The sequence below is a fragment of the Scleropages formosus genome, chromosome 23 (assembly GCF_900964775.1).
Source record: "Scleropages formosus chromosome 23, fSclFor1.1, whole genome shotgun sequence".
NCBI classification, from domain to species: Eukaryota; Metazoa; Chordata; class Actinopteri; order Osteoglossiformes; family Osteoglossidae; genus Scleropages; species Scleropages formosus.
In genome coordinates this window covers 1,200,801-1,215,962 of record NC_041828.1, presented here as the reverse complement: position 1 = coordinate 1,215,962, position 15,162 = coordinate 1,200,801, and positions in this window count along the sequence as shown.

The window sequence follows — 15,162 nt, the reverse complement described above, 5'->3', positions numbered from 1 at the left end:
GCCAGTCTGTCGCAAAGCACCCCAAGCAGGACTCGAACCCCAGACCCACCGGAGAGCAGGACTGTGGTCCAACCCACTGCACCACCGCACCCCTGTTCGTAGGCTAAGCCACTTCCAATTGTTCTGCACTCTTACAGCTGAGCAATTCTCACTGCATCAGTTCAGCCCAAGTGCCTTGCTCAAGGGTACTGACATGGGTGCAGGATTCAATCCTCTGTTTCAAATGCAAGGCAAAAGCTTGAACATCTATATCACCCGGTGCCAAACAACATTCCACTAGCCCTTTAACACCAGTGAACAGCCACATCATTGCCAAACACACCATGGGTCCATTCTTCACTCATGATCTTCACAGTGTGTAGCTGTGTAGTGTGTAGCAAACCTGGAACTGTTGTCATCGTATTTAGCCCTGCAGCCATACCTCTATCTGTCACACGAGTCATGCTTATGCCTTCAATACACACCCATTGAAAGGCATACCACACACACACAACCTCAAACCTAGTTTGACTTCAGGTTTGTCCCATGACAGCCTCTTCCTCCTTACAATTCTTCAGAAACCTCATTAAAAACAAGCTACCCTTCAAGTGTAGTTTCTTGGAAGTTAGAGGAAGTGAGACTAACTCAGTCATGCTTGAGTGCAGATTAGATCGCTCGCTCTTTATTTGCATGAAAATGAAACCTAATCATGTTCATCACTACGGCATTGAAATTGTTCAGAAAGAAAAAAAGTAAAATGCACTCTTGGCAGAAAAGTGTCCATGCAGACCACATCAATCAAGGTTATTGAGTCCAAAAGAGACCAACCCTCAGACCATGTTATGCTTTCCTAGCAATCTGTGCAATGCAAAACATTTTTATTTACACCATTAACAACTCAACTGCACAAGATAGAATAAACCCTCCTGATGGATATCTCCATTCTGGTTTCATGCAGACATTCATTTGAATTTCGAGTCTGGTCTGCCCAGTTCATTCCCCAATGGAAGTGGAGGATAATGAAATATATGTGAATGTGGATGTGCAGATTTGTGTATATTAATTTGTATGGGTGGATGAACTTCCAAACCATAGCACTTACAGTTGAGGAAGCACAATTTGTAATTATCGAACTTCACCTCACCAATTGTCTTCTCCTTTCTGCATGCCCTCCACATGCCCACGAGCAGTGTGAAAGAAGAGGGCAGGATGCAGGCGTCAGTCATTCTGTGTCAGCGGACCCCTCTGCGACCCCTGTGATAGTCACATTAGCTGTACAGCAGGATTTTGACCCAACGGATGGTCATGTTTTCCATCCACAATGTCAGTAAAACTGATATTTGGTAGCTTTTTGTTAGCCAGGTAGACTGTCAGCCAAAGTAGTACTGAATTAAGATATATATAATTAAATATTTTGCCTATTTCCACAACGATTGCCACAAAATAGTTCTTGTATAAACTGTTTAAAACAGATCAGACAGTACAAATCAGTTCATTAACTCATGGAAGAAAAAAGAAGTTGTTCCTCTAAACCTTGCTGATGGCAAAGAAATAGCACATGAACATTCAAGAACATGCATATGAAAGTACTCTATTCACCAGCAAAAAAAAGGATAAAGTATAAAACCACACTGGCTGAACAGAGAAGGACAGTTACAACAAATTAAGAATAAAGTGCTAAAATGTAAACCCAATGTCTGATGCCTAATGTTTGAGATCAGTTTTACGTGCATGTGTGTGCGTGTGTGTGCTTGTGTGTGTGTGTGTCACATGTCTCCTTCCAATGTGGCTGTGGGAAGTACTGAATTTTGCACTGGTTCCTGGAGACCTCAGATGAATCTGTACACCGATGAGAGTCTTGAAACAAAAAAAAAAAAACTAGATATAGCACTCTGTTAAAACACTGCAGGTGTTCGTGGTATGAGAGACGAATCTGTTCAGCCTTGAAGCGACGATGCTGCAACAGCTTGCGGCATTCAGCTTTGTATAAAGGGACGTGAATCACCAGGATTAAGAGAGAAAAAGCTGAGTATTGTTAGCATACCAGTAAAAATGAGGAGGAAATGAGAATGGGTTTCAGAGCCAGAGAATTTAGAAAGAAAAGAAATGGGACTGAAAACAGAGCCCTGGGGAATACCTGATGAAATGGTGTTGACTAGGTGTATTTAGAGCGTTAAGAAGCATTCCGATCCAGTTCAATCCCAATTTCAGGAGAACTGGAAATCACTTGGCTTGTGGAGTGTCAACCTGTCCAGTCACATCGTGTTTAATGTGTTATCCAGGATTTTAAAAGATTTGGACCATTGATCTGATTTTGGCTTCAATCAAAGTTTTGGAATTTTTGTGGTATGTTGAACTGCCAGGAGACCCTAGTGAGGTGGTGCACACCTGTGCCCCTTAAAAGATGCTGTGGTAAGAACAGATTTGGGCTCCGTGCCAGAAGTGCTGTGAGGAGATGGAGGAAATTAAAGCAACAGAGCCGAGAAAGCTCATTATTCCAATGTTTTGAGAGAACCAGGCAAAGATTTTGGTTTATTGTTGAATGAAAGTCACTGGTCCCTGGAAGGATATTGTCCACAATGTTCTCCCTGTTGTTTTTGTTGCATTTCCTTGTTATCTCACCTTTCGAAGCACAGAGGGGAGAGGCACTGGCGCTACCTGGAGCCATTCGGCCACACTGACACACTGCGACAGGCGAAGTGACACCAAGGATGAGCCAAAATTCTGAAGGTCTTCACAACTGCTGATGTTGCCAGCCCCAACTGCCCTTGAAAATGCACAAGCCAAACAATTAGTGTTAACATCTGGGGAGCCCTCCGATTGCCAGGTACAAATATAGATGTTCTGCTCAGTAACTGAGGTTCGTAATTCCGCTTTTGTGATGAGTGGAACTAAAGGAGAATAATCTGTACTGCACAGTCACTGTCTCCTATTCACAGTGTCAGTATTTAGCTGTTTTTATCAGCCAGATGAGAGAAAGCCAGTTCCTTTATCGTATTTTCTCTTGCTATGACACAGAGGTGTCATCATGTCACTCTCTGCACAGTAAATGACAGCATTGTCAGGGGGGGTGCTAATTGACTCAGTAAACCTCATTTCCTGTTTCCTCCCTGACGGCTCTGCTTCACATATCACCAGAAACTTCACCCTTCTCCGAAACCCTGCACACCACTTCCTATCTGTGGCTGGGGGTGTGGGGGGAGGGAGGGAAAGGACCACTTCACTTTGTCACCCTGTGCTCCGTATTGGATCGCAATCCGTGTCGGCGGCGCACTCTATACCACCGCACAGCCTGGGTGCGCGGCTCAGTGGACAGGAGCATCACACTGTTCAACATCAACGTTGTTCTAGACATTGTAAGGTGAGAAATGGATTGTGTCATCAGTAAATGAGCCAGGTTTCCGAGAACATGATCCCCTGGTCCAACAGTTGGACTCAACAATACCTGGTTTGACTGAAGGCCTTAAAGGTGCCCTCTTATCGACCTTTACCCACATCCATAGAGAATGATGGGACTGATGGGGTGTGAGACAATTAAGGTAAATGGAAAGAAGGTGAAATCTATCTAAAAACACCAGATTGCTCTGTGTGAGCACATCGCCCCCCCCCCCCCCCCCCCCAGTGAGGTCTGAGCCGACCTCTACCAGCTGGTTGGATGTGTTGAAAACCGTCTCCAGTACTTACTGATCTTACCATGAAGGCTGTTGAATCCCTCTCCTGTACTCAAAGGGCTTGTCATCAAGCGCAGTGATCATTCTTTCCCAATCCCAGAGGTCTTACCGCTGAGTGTGTTGGACATTCTCTTCCATACCTACCTGTCCTACCATCAGGTGTGTTGGACACTCTCTCCTGTACTCACTGATCCTACCATTAAGTGTGTTGGACAATTTCTCACCCACTGAGTGTGTTGAACTACTCTCGAGTTTATTGGGCACTTCCATAGCCAGAGGTCTTCTGACCAAAAGTGTTGGACACTCTTTGCCACGCTCACTGGACCTACCATGAACTCAGTTTTGTTGGACATTTCCATAACCAGACCTCTTACCACTGAGTGTGTTGGATAATCATTCCCATACCCACTGGTCCTATCATGAACTCTTTCAACCATGACTTATACTTGGCTATGGCCAAGCATCCTCCATGTCTTCTTCTGCTGTCCCTGTTGTACTTTGAGCGCGATAATGTTACACACTATCAGGATGGTTAGAACAATTTCACCAGAGGAGAACATTGAGCGCGGCTGTGAACTGACTGGATAAAGAGCGTGTGTCTCGTGCATCGCTGCCGTTCCTTTGAGTGCCAAGCTGGAACCCGGTAGCCAACATTGCAACCTTGGAGCCAAGCCACCTGGAAGAGAATCAAAGGACAGGTTCCTTGGAAGAAAAAGTAAAAGCGAAAAGAATGATATAGCACAACAATAGGACGTTTGATTAGACCGCTTGTTTGTTGGATCGGAGACAGTTAAGCTGCTTAGTAATGATTCCTTTTCTTTGTTTTTCTCTTCACTGTGTGTGTGTGTGTGTGTAGGTGTGTGTGTTTCAGGATTCTGCAATCAGCCACACAAAATAAAGCGAGAGAGAAAAACACAAATAATGGGGCATGTGTAGTGGATTTATGATTCGTGAGCGACGTGCTTCTCTTAGGTTCCGGAGAAACGGCGGCACCGTCGCTCATCCCTCTTTGTGCTCTGGGTCAACATTCAGGCGACAAGGTGGACAAGGTGGCGAAGAAGAACAAAAGGGTTAGTTCATGGGTAAAGGTGTGTCTTTGTGTATGGAACACCTTTCCACTTTTATTCCGGATTCTTCAGAAGTCCCAGGTTATTCATCTCCACTGTTTGATATCTTGTTTTCACTTTCTCCTCAGTGCCACTTCGAGATCCTTGTCAACACCGGGAGGATCAGTGGACATGTTCGCGTGCATGTGTAAACACGCAAATACCCAAATATGCAACTGCACAGCTTGACCCGATCAGAGTCGTAGGGTGCTGCCCGACACGCTGCGGCTCCGGGGGCTCCTGGATGTTCGGGGTAAAAAAACACCATGAGGTGAACACACTCAGGAGGCGCCCCCATGCCGAGATGTCAGGAGATGAGTTTTATCGGTTCTGTAAATGATGTGGGGCTGGTGGCGTTGACCGTGATATCGCTTTGCACAGGGAGCTCCTAGAGAATTTCAGACGTTCTGTTCACCAGGATCTTACCCTGCTCCAAACTCCATCTCCACCACTGTCTCGGCACTTGTGGCCCTGAGCTAGAGTGCAATGGATGTATCTCGGCAGGTTCTTGTGACGGGAACCAGAGACGTGTTCCATGCAACGCAGTCGCACCGCAGAGGCCCTACTGGGTTTGATGCTAAGGGTTTGTCTGTGTTCCGAAGCCTCTGAAAGTGACACCCGTTTAAATTTACTTTTGCATTCATTCATTTAACTCGCTCTTTTCTCCGAAGCGACTTACACTGTTAAGGTTCTTGCAGTTATTTACCCATTTATAGAGCTGAGGTGGAGTGGGTGTGGTGGCACAGTGGGTCTGACTGGGTCCTACTCTCTGGTGGGTCTAGGGTTCGAATCCCGCTTGGGGTGCCCTGCGATAGACTGACGTCCCGTCCTGGGGGTGTTCCCTCCCCCTCCAGCCTTGCGCCCTGTGTTGCTGGTTTAGGCTTCGGTTTGCTGCGACCCTGCTTGGTACAAGTGGTTTCAGACAATGTGTGTGTATAGCTGGGTCATTTTACTGGAACAATTTAGCATAAAGTACCTTGTTCAAGGGTACTACAGCTGGGGGGGGAGTGTTATGCTAAAACATCATCAAATCTGATTCAAAAAGGACAAAGGACACACAGTGCAGTAATTAACATTAGTTATCATAACACAACACGGCAGTCTTGCTTCATCACTCATGACATAACTTATTATTATTATCATTATTATTATTATTATTATTATTATTATGTGTCTGCCAGCACTTGTTCAATTCTTACATCAAAGTTCAAGTTCAAAGTTTATTGTCAGAAGTACAAGTACCATGTACAAAGTACTATGAAATTCCTGCCTGAATGCTTCTCCACAGACTATAGACAACAAAGGATACAAGATAGTACTACAAAATACTGAAATATACATATATACAAGATAAAAATAAATAGCGATATAGTGATGAGCTTAGAGATGAGTGTGAAGTCCAGTGTCGTTGTTGATATGGCACTTTAGTGTGTGCTGAACACTCTTACAGCAGCGGGGTAAAAGCTGTTCCTGTACCTAGCAGTGCGGCTTCGAATAGACCTGAGCCGCTTTCCAGAGGGCAGAAAAGTGCCCGTGCGGGGTGACTGTGATCTCTCATGATGCGCATCGTCTTTCTGAGGCAGCGTGTGGCATAGGTGTCCTCGACTGCTGGTAGTTGCGTGCCGATGATGCCGATAGTTTTACTGACATTTAGAGACAGGTTGTTGTCCCGGCACCACTCTGCCAGGAGCCTCACCTCCTCTCTGTAGGCCGTCTCATCGTTGTTGACGATACCACCATTCTGGGTCTGATCACCAGCAAACTTTATGATTGTGTTGGAGCTGTGACTGGCCACACAATCATGTGCGAATAAGGAGTATAGCACTGGACTCGGGACGCTTCCCTGCGGAGTGCCGGTGTTGAGGATCAGTGGGGAGGAGGTATTACTGCCAATCCGCACACGCTGGGGTCCGTTGGTGAGGAAATCCAGGATTTTGCAATTGCACAATGCGGCACTCGGTCCCAGCCCTAGTAGTTTCTGGATCAGCTTGGTTGGGATGACACTGTTAAATACTGAGCTATAGTCTACAAACAATAGCCTTGCATAGCAGTTTTTATTATCCAGGTGAGACAGAATGGTGTGAAGTGTGTGTGATATTGCGTCTTCAGTGGATCTGTTGTGGCGGTAGGCAAACCGCAGTGGTTCCGGAGCGTCTGGGATGGTGTCCTTGATGTGTCCCAGCACCAGCCTCTCAAAGCATTTCACTGCAATGGGGGTCAGTGCCACTGGGCGATAGTCATTAAGGCAGCTCCCTTTGTTTTTCTTCATACACACTGACCAGAGTGAGTCTGGGTTGCCAGAGGGTTTATGGATCTTTTAAAAAAAACACGCAGCACACATTTTAATGCACAGTTTAAAATGAACTTTCTTGTGTCAAACCGGTTTGGAGTTTCCCTGCAGTTACTGGAGCCCTGTGCCTTCAGTGCCAAGGAATACCTTAGAGCAGCTCATGCAATTATTACTGATTAGCAGCTGCTGAGATACGTAATGCAGTGCTGAGAGCTCCTGCCTTTGGACCCAAAGGTCACAGGTTCAAATCCCCCTTCCAGTAGTAGGTTCCTTGAGTAAAGTACTTACCCTAAGTTGCTCCTGTAAAACTACTCAGCTGTATAAATTGGTAAGTAACTGTAAGTCACCTGGCATCATAAGCCAATTTGGAGAAAAGTGTCAGATGAATGAATAAATATGCAGCAAATGCTCTCGGAGGAACCAGCACTTCACGGTGAGGTGGAAAAAACAGGAGCATTCTGCGATGAGTGACGTACCTCAGTTAGAGCCAGCTCTTATTCTTGATCCCTGACATGCTTCGCAATCTCAAATTCCAGCCTCGCACCTTACAAGGCGTGGTCACGCATTGCCACTATTCTTTTGCCCACAATAAAATTGCAACTCAAACTGATGAGTGCAATGACACAGAAAGAATTCTTTTTAAGCAACAACATTTAAAGTCTAACATTATGAAAGAGGAAACAGGTGTGTTATTAAAACTTATTGGCTCTTTGATAAGGTCTGAAACAAGACCTGCTGGATCTATCGCCAAAGGTTGGCCTGAGAGAGTCACTCTACCCCCTGGTGGCCACATCGCATGAGAACATGTGAACAAATCAAGGTGATTTACTGTATGGATGCTACGTTATGAAAAAATTAGGATTAGTTTGTGCGTCGGGAGCGATGCAGCCAGAAACGAAGAAATGTGTTCCTCACAGGACACGTGCAGGGGGTGTAGCGGTTAGGTGTGTCGCCCTGTAATCCCGGGTTTAAATTGGCTCCCTTCTGTAGTGTCCTTCTGTGGTGGCACAGCGACTAGCACTGCTGTCTCACAGCACCTAGGTGGTGCGAGAGGGGATGGGTTTGAACCCCACTCAGGCTGTGCAGAGTTTGCCTGTTCTCCCCCTGTCTGTGTGGGTTTCCTCAGGGTGCTCTGGTTTCCTCCCACACTCCAGAGGCATTCTCTTCAGGTTCCCCCATAGTGTGTGTGTGTTCCACTGATGTATAGGTGGGTGACCCATTGTAAGTAGTGTATCTAGCAGTGTGAATAAGGTGTGTGGGCTGATACTACTTTGGAGAAAAGCATCTGCTAAATAAATACATGTAACTGTAAATGAGTATGGTACAAACCCCTTTACTCTGGTAAAAATAGCCCTGCTGTTTAAATGGGTAAGTAATAGTGAAGTTGATTTTTTAACACTATGAGCCTCTGTGGACAAAGAGCTTTAGGGTTAGATAAATTTCATAGATATAATGGAACATGTCGTTAAATAAAGCTGCTTTTCTACCACTGTGACATCGTCAGTTTAAAAGAGCTCATCCTTTTTCGACACCGTGTTTCTGCGCATCAAACGTGCTAAACGGAACGACGAAAGACATGCGGAACTTGGCAGACAGTGGACCTCATCCCTCAGCAGGGGGTCACTCTTCCTTGACCCCAACACATCGCCGTACCTGCTGACGTGTCACCTGACAGGTGTGGCCTCCCGCAGCGCTGCGCTTTCACCACCAGGGGGCAGAATGGGAGGCCAAAGAGCGGGCATCTCGGATCCGCACTTGGTCCCTTGTGCCTCTGAGTGAGAAATTTAAGTGAAACACTTTAAGGGGGTGGAATAAACACAGGATGAGTCCATAGTTAGGAACTTTCACAGCTACAGCTTCGTTTTGTGCTCATAAAATTTATTTTAATAAGCTGATCAGTTTCACCTGAGCATCATCGTCAGAATTCTGGAAAAATCCGAACAGGTTTAATTGCGCTCTTAGAACTGAATCATACAGTCTGTTAGTGTTTCACTGCACAAAACTGTCATGACGTTTATTTGCATATGAAAGGATCACTCAGCGTGGTATTAATAATAACTGTGAGAACCATTATGATCATCAAAGGGTTTTTATAGTGCTTCCAAATGTATTTAAAATTTTAAAGCGGGAATAGGAGCAAATATCGGCAGAAAAAAGCTCATGAAATATTGGGGAAAATGGTGTAAAATGATGAAGTGATCAGAGAGTAAGTGCCCTTTGACACGAAAACATACCTTCCTCGGTAGGACAAATTTTAAATTTATGTATTTGCATATGTATTTGTATAAAACACACAGAAAACAAAACTACGCTCAACTCCCACTTTGCATGTTTGAAAGTGTGCAGCAAAAGGAGGAGGTGTGTGTTTCGCACAAAGGAAGAGTGTGTAAGAGTTTGTTTTACAGTTTGTTAACTTTGAGCTCAACACTCTTCCCTCCCCTCTGTACCCTGCTGCACACCAGGAGTGTGGGCAGTACCAGCCCCCCCCCAACCCTGCCCTGCCCCTGCCCCGCCCCCACCCCGCCAGGTGGGTGTGGCTCCTCACCTGTGTGTGACGGTGCGACAGCAGCAGGGAAAGTGGCCCGGAGCCTCGACTGGTGTCTGCAGACCTGCCCGTCTTCATAGCTCTGCTGTCCCAGGGACACGAGGAGGGAAGCAGCGACGTGACGACTGCACCCACCTTTGGGAGACATTTGCGTCTCATCTGCGTTCTCCTCGGGCGACCCCCCCCCCTCCCCCCGCCGGTCGCGCCACTAAGAGACCAAGAGACCACCTGCAGCCGTCACACATTCCTCTTCCCACGTGCGTCATGGCGAGCAGGAGCTCCTCGGCCAAGAGCAGCTTCAAAAGGTTCTTCTCCAGGAGCGAGATGAACCTGAGGGACTCGGTGGAGAAGGACTCCAGCAGCAGGACCGTTGGCTTCTTCGCAAGGCTGAGCAAGAAGAAGAAGGGGCAGAAGAACCCAGGTGGTCGTGACCAGGAGCGAGAAGCCACGTCCAGGTAGGCACACGCTCGGTGCACACACTCCGTGGTCTTTCTGGCCTTTCCATCAAACGAGGGTTGATGATCACGTTGTGGATGCTCTCAGATGGACCCGGAGGAGCTCAACAACCCACATCCTAGTTCAATGTTCCCAACCATCTGGACACCATATGAGCTTCCTGGGAGCTCAGCAGTGCAGTTTTACTGTTACCTGCAGTTATTTCCAATCGCTGTCGAGAACATCTGCTGCTGCTCCTGCTGGAGTAACTCCTTCTCTTCCAGTATTTTTACACGGATATTGACCTTTGTTTATTGGACACTTTTCTCCTCAATTAGCGACAACACTAAGCTACTCACACTAAAGTACCCATGTTTACAGCGGAGTGATTTGTGCTCCATCACTTCATGTATTCATTCATTTATCCAACACTTTTCTCCAAAGCAACTTGCAATTTTACCCATTGATGGAGGAGGGTCATTTTTACTGTGTCGATGTTGGAAAGTATCACTCCTACAGCAGGACGTGGGATTCAAACCTGGGTCCTTTCAGCATCCTGTGGCAGCTGTAACTGCTGTGCCCCCCACTGCCTGATCTAGAACATAACCAAAACATGAGCACATCCCCATCGGTGCCCCCCATGAACATGTACTGCACATTTCGTACATGGCTGCAGTGGGGGACTTGATCTAAGAACAGGGGACAGCAAGCAGTGGAGTTAATGGTCACTGACAAGATGCGCATGTGGGTGTTTAGGGGGTGTGGTGCCCTTCGGTGCAGAAACCGTGAGGCCCCTCCTCTTTCTATCCTGAAGCACTGCCTTTTGTAGCCCAGCGGAGAATCTCATGAGATCACAACCCAGTGCCTGAGATCTGCTCTAGAAGCCATGAAGATGGACCTTCCTGCCGTCCACATGTCCCTCAAGCCCTTCCTGCAGTGGACACCCACTCTGGGCTCTGTTTACGATAGGAATATGGAACAGTCATGTGGTCCACACCCCAGGGCCGTGTTCATTCATGTAATTAATACTGGGACCATCACCAAAAACTGAGGCTGGACTTTCAGTTCCAGTCCTGACCATGTCTTTCCAGAGAAATGAACCAAATCGGCATCGTGGCCCAGTGTGTAACAACCGATGTTCTGTCTCCCATCATTCCAGTGCTGGGCGGTCAGTGGTGGGGGAGGGTCTCCTCTGTGTGACAGTCAATTCAGTTCAATTCAGACCAAGTGACACAGAGAGCTGAAGAAATACGTCGTTGGCTGTACAATGAATTACTGCAATAACTGTTAATTACTAAAGCTATAAGCAAACCAAGTGGCGACGGAGGAAAGGAAAGCAAAAAACTCCCAACTAAAAGTTAAGGGAGGAGAAAAAAACACTTGTGTGCCCCCCCCTCCCTCCTTCCTGGGCATTCTGTATTAGAAAAAGAATTTTAATTCAATGTACTGCTATTTATTTAAGATTGTCACTAAATGCTAATCAGTTACATTCCCTCTTTTGGGCTCAAAGCACACAGGTACAAAACCCATCACCTGCTGCAGTAGAAATGACCCAGGTGTGTAAATGGGTAAATCAGTGTCAGTCACTTTGAAGAAGAGGGTAGATGAGAAAGAGTGAACCCCTCCAGGAGCTCTTCCACTGTACTCTAGAGCCTGTGACCCAGTAAACCCTGCGGGGGCTCTTACTGGGTGGAAGTGCACCTTGTGTTGGGTGGAGGTGTTGACTCAGCTGAAAAACGGCACCGGATCACGCGGATGTCGGTGCCCCGAGGCGGTCCGTGAGGAAGGTGCCCGGCCCTCAAAGTAACTATGTCCTTCTGCTTGTTTATTTACCCAAATCCTCCTCAAGACATGGAATTCCGTGACATTTAACCAGTCTTATCCCGGTGAAAGTTGTACATTTTTCCCTGCTTACCGTTCGACGTCCAGGTAAATGAGCAGAATGTGCACACTGGGCTGTGATGTTCTCGAACCCGAGCTAAAGCTTTATTTTTTATCATTATTTATCATTTATGTCACTTATGGCGGGCACATTACAACTTAATAGCGTTACTTTACAGCAGGACGTGGGGTTCAAAGCCGGGTCTTTGAGTGCAAGGCGGCACCTCTAAGCACTACGCCACCTACTGTCCCTGTTGCGTCGGGGAAACACCTACATTCCGGATCGCGACCGTGGAATATGGAAACACTGGATGCCAACTGGATAATGAGCCCTAGCGATAAACGGCGTCATGATCACCGCGTGTCGTGCCCCCCGAGGTTCAGCCAAAAACGAGAAAGCGGCTCTTCTCGTTTCTCGCCTGCTCCCGGACCACGAGGGCTGCGGCTGGAAGGGGCGGAGCCTGCGGCGCACAGGTGCTCTGCGGTCGCAATAAGGAAAAGCAATGGGTGCCGCAGCACTGACCTCCACCCACAAAATTACAGGAGCAGCTCCTGCCGGTGCTGGGGGACACCGAAGGCCACGAATAGCATGTGTTTCTTTACCTTATCTTTCATTCTATTATTCACAGGACCCCTCCCAACACCACTGACTCATTTAACCCTTTGTGTAGGGCTGTCTAGAGAACCGCTCCCTTTTGGGGATGTGAACACATGATGGTCTCTTATGGACACCTCTCACATGTGAATGCGTGAGCCCTTTGTCATGCAGAACCTTTGTCCAACCTGAAGGTGCGTGTTGTGGAACGCAGCCCCGTCCCCATGGGCTCCGTCCCCCGCGCTCAGCAAGCTGTTTCTCCCCGGACCTGCGGATGGCGCCCGCCCCACGCTGGAATGTCGACCTGAATGTGGCTCAGAGTATCAGTCTCCTCAGGGGCTTTTCAAAGTGAGGCTTTGTGCTCCTCCACAAGCGAGGCATTGTTCCCCACTGTGTGTGTGTGTGTGTGTGTGTGTGTGTGTGTGTGTGTGTGTGTGCGTGTAAACACACACCTCCCTGGGGGGGTTCAGGCCTTTCTGCATTGCTGTCCAAGCTGCAGCCCGAAAATCCTGCATGCTTCACCCGTGACACACAATGCCGGCGACCGACTGTTCGGTCGTCATGGCGACAGGTGTCCGAGGAGGCGAGGAACCCGTCGGCTTTCATGCCTGTGCTACGATACGGCACAGTATCGGATCGCCTCCAGCTCGTCCCGAGGACACGCAGAATTCCACATTGCAGGGCTGCGATCCTATCACCACCCGGGTCTCGGTGCGACTAACACATCTAACACAAGGCGTCACGTGCGTTCTGTGCGGGACATTTCAGTTTTTTACGGCACTATTCATATTCAGTGCTAATGTCTTGTTCGGGCGCAGGGACATGGCACTGTGCGCTTAATTTTCGCTATGTAAACTTCCTGGGACTTGTTGCAGTCCAGGGCGGTGAGAGCCTTTTTATTTCATATTATTTGACTTTATTTTATTTGACATGACAACAGAAGAGGACTGTGTCATGAGAGACACATTAAGCAGACCAACAAAATGTAAGTACTGTCTGAACATGCTGATACACTGGTAAATACAGCACAAGGCAAACAGTTACACACACACACACACACACACACACACATTTTCTGACCCACTGGAGAGCAGGACCCGGTCCAACCCACCGCGGCACCGCGCCACCGCGCCCCCCGCAAACAGTTACAGTATTGACCAGATCAACATTATTTGATGTTTGTCAATATTTGTTTTACTAATCTGGGAGGTTCCAAAAAGGCTGCCTCCCCCCCTCCCCAAGATGATGTGCAAATATTCCAGAATTTACAAGAACTATAGTGCAGGTCCAATGTTATAGTGAAGTTAGACGCCTGGATTAACCACCTATTTGTGGAGGGAGGATCTGACAGTGATGTAAAATACTGTGCGTTACTTATATTTTCAGATAATTAACCTACATGTTCTGTTTTCATAATGAGGAGCAACATCTGGGCTCTGATTGAATGCTCCCTGTTGTATTGAAAGCTCCGCGCTTCACCTCCACAGCCGAGACGAACCCGACGCGCACAGAGCACCACTGCACGGACACAGCCTTCAGGACTACGATGCGGGAGAGCCCAGCGCGGTGTCCGGGTCCGGGTCCGGGTCGAAGGTCAGTCGAGGTCACTGGTCTTGCCTAATGCCGCCTGCAGCCGTCTTTCTCCCAGACCTCCGACCCCGTGTGCACCTGAGTCCCACCTGAAGCCCACCTGAGGCTCACCTGAGGCCCACCTGGCTCAACACACGTTTGGTTGTTGCTCTGCGGGTGCGGCTTTACGAGCAGAAGGCTCCGGAACTGATAGCCAGCAATGGGCAAAGAACAGGATGCCAGCAGTTATATAATTCAACGAAGGGTGCAAACGTTACTCTGTGTCAATGTTTGTTTTCGAGCAGCCCTGTGTCAGCGACCCCCACCCCAAGGGGTGTTGCTGTGTTTGCGTGCACGCAGGGCTGACTCTCCAGCAGACCCGACCCCCACCCGTCTCCCTCTGTTTGTCCTCCTTTGTGTCTGCCGGTCCATGTTTGAGCTGGGCTCCTTATCATTCTCTAGCGGAGCGTCTGTGTGGGACGACTCGCTTTCTGGGACGCCGGAGCGCACTGGAAATGACCCGGTTTCAGGTGCCAGACGGACAATGAGCGCTGGCCAAGGTCCCGGCCTGGGGGTGGGGGCGGGGGCGGGGACGGGAAGGTAATGCTGGCATCCGAGTCCTGCCAGAGCGTCCTGTTGGAGTCTTTCGCATACTGCTGTGCCGGCACCGTGTCCCTGGAGGAAGGAGCGTCACATCCATAAGGTCCGAGCGGCCACCGGAAGGTTCTGGACTTTCCCCCATGGGCTGGTGGGTTTCACAGCCAACAATTCATTACATAGCCAGGCCCTCAGTACGAATTAAGGGGTGTGAGGAATGGCGCCCCCCGAACTGGTATAGGTTTTGGACTCGCTGACTGTCCTTGGAGGATCGTGTGTCAGTAACTGTATCCCTCGGTTTGTTGCGGAAGTCCGCTTTTGTGAGTCTGGACACGTGTGTCTGACTTTGACATGATGGCGCCCTATAAATTAATATGCCCAAGGCACACAGTCAGCAGCTGCAGATTTATACCATGGTGTTATGGAATGAGTGTAGTAAATGAGAGGACGGCTCGAGGTGTCCTGAGCGTTATCGAACGTGTCCGTGGAAATGA